The following is a 2500-nucleotide window of genomic DNA, read 5'->3' as shown; positions in this document are numbered from 1 at the left end:
ACATTTCGGGTAGCCTTCCACAAGCTTCACACAATAAGTTGGGTGAATTTTGGCCCATTCTTCCTGACAGAGCTGGAGTAACCGAGTCAGGTTTGTAGGCCTCCTTTCTCGCACATGCTTTTTCAGTTCTGCCCACACATTTTCTATGGGATTGAGGTCAGGGCTTTGTGATGGCCACTCCAATACCTTGACTTTGTTGTCCTTAAGCCATTTTGTCACAACTTTGGAAGTATTCTTGGGGTCAATGTCCATTTAGAAGACCCATTTGCGACAAAGCTTTAACTTCCTGACTGATGTCTTGAGATGTTGCTTCAATGTATAATTTCCTTCCTCATGACGCCATCTATTTTGTGAAGTGCACCAGTCCCTCCTGCAGCAAAGCACCCCCACAACATGATGCTGTCACCCCCACAACATGATGCTGCCACCCCTGTGCTTCACGGTTGGGATGGTGTTTTCAGCTTGCAAGCCTCCCTCTTTTTCCTCCAAACATAACGATGGTCATTATGGCCAAATGTCCTCTGGTCCTCATCAGACCAGAGGACATTTCTCCAAAAAGTATGATCTTTGTCCCCATGTGCAGTTGCAAACCGTAGTCTGGCTTTTTTATGGCGGTTTTGGAGCAGTGGCTTCTTCCTTTCTGAGTGGCCTTTCAGGTTATGTCGATATAGGACTCGTTTTACTGTGGATGTAGATACTTTTGTACCTGTTTCTTCCAGCATCTTCACAAGGTCATTTGCTGTTGTTTTGGGATTGATTTGCACTTTTCACACCAAAGTACGTTCATCTCTAGGAGACAGAACGTGTCTCCTTCCTGAGCGGTGTGACGGCTGCGTGGTCCCATGGTTTTTATACTTGCGTACTATTGTTTGTACAGATGCACGTGGTACCTTCAGGCATTTGGAAATTGCTCCCAAGGATGAACCAGACTACACATTTTTTGGCTGATTTCTTTTGATTTTCCTATGATGTCAAGCAAAGAGGCACTGAGTTTGAAGGTAGGCCTTGAAATACATTCACAGGTATACCTCCAATTAATTCAAATTATGTAAACTAGCCTATCAGAAGCTTCTAAAGCCATGACATCATTTTCTGCAATTTTCCAAGCTGTTTAAAGGCACAGTCAAGTCAGTGTATGTAAACTTCTGACCCACTGGAATTGTGATACAGTGAAATTATAAGTGAAATAATCTGTCTGTAAACAATTGTTGTAAAAATTACTTGTGTTATGCACAAAGTAGATTTCCTAACCAACTTACCAAAACTATAGTTTGTTAACAAGAAATTTGTAGAGTGGTTGAAAAACTAGTTTTAATGACTCCTACCTAAGTGTATGTAAACTTCCGACTTTAACTGTATGTATATACAGTGGGGAGAACAAGTATTTGATACACTGCCGATTATGCAGGTTTTCCTACTTACAAAGCATGTAGAGGTCTGTAACTTTTTTATCATAGGTACACTTCAACTGTGAGAAAATCACATTGTATGATTTTTAAGTAATTAATTTGCCTTTTATTGCATGACATAAGTATTTGATACATCAGAAAAGCAGAACTTAATATTTGGTACAGAAACCTTTGTTTGCAATTACAGAGATCATACGTTTCCTTTAGTTCTTGACCAGGTTTGCACAAACTGCAGCAGGGATTTTGTCCTCCATACAGACCTTCTCCAGATCCTTCAGGTTTCGGGGCTGTCGCTGGGCAACACGACGAGTTGAGTTTTTACCAAAAAGTTATATTTTGGTTTCATTTGACCATTTGACATTCTCCCAATCTTCTTCTGGATCATCCAAATGCTCTCTAGCAATCTTCAGACTGGCCTGGACATGTACTGGCTTAAGCAGGGGGACACGTCTGTCACTGCAGGATTAGCGTCCCTGGCGGCGTAGTGTGTTACTGATGGTAGGCTTTATTACTTTGGTCCCAGCTCACTGCAGGTCATTCACTAGGTCCCCCCGTGTGGTTCTGGGATTTTTGCTCATCGTTCTTGTGATCATTTTGACCCCACAGGGTGAGATCTTGCGTGGAGCCCCAGATCGAGGGAGATTATCAGTGGTCTTGTATGTCTTCCATTTCCTGATAATTGCTCCCACAGTTGATTTCTTCAAACCAAGCTAAGTCTTCCCAGCCTGGTGCAGGTCTTCAATTTTGTTTCTGGTGTCCTTTGACAGCTCTTTGGTCTTGGCCATAGTGGAGTTTGGAGTGTGACTGTTTGAGGTTGTGGACAGGTGTCTTTTATACTGATAACAAGTTCAAACAGGTGCCATTAATACAGGTAACGAGTGGAGGACAGAGGAGCCTCTTAAAGAAGAAGTTACAGGTCTGTGAGAGCCAGAAATCTTGCTTGTTTGTATGTGACCAAATACTTATTTCCCACCATAATTTCCACCAATATATATATATATATATATATATATATATATATATATATATATATATACAGTATATACAGCAGTAATCTTTGGCAACAGCTAGTCAGTTTTATTATGCATGAG

The 2500-nt window shown here is 41.3% G+C and overlaps 1 protein-coding gene across 1 annotated transcript in view; it reads right to left on the bottom strand.

Moving 5' to 3' along the window:
* LOC110536894 (cGMP-dependent 3',5'-cyclic phosphodiesterase-like) overlaps nt 1-2500 on the bottom strand; it is a 243922-nt gene that overhangs the window by 41922 nt on the left and 199500 nt on the right. The window lies entirely within an intron of this gene.

This window comes from Oncorhynchus mykiss, chromosome 27, assembly GCF_013265735.2.
Source record: "Oncorhynchus mykiss isolate Arlee chromosome 27, USDA_OmykA_1.1, whole genome shotgun sequence".
NCBI classification, from domain to species: domain Eukaryota; kingdom Metazoa; phylum Chordata; class Actinopteri; order Salmoniformes; family Salmonidae; genus Oncorhynchus; species Oncorhynchus mykiss.
Note: the sequence above shows the minus strand (reverse complement) of the source record. Positions and strands in the feature narration are given on the sequence as shown.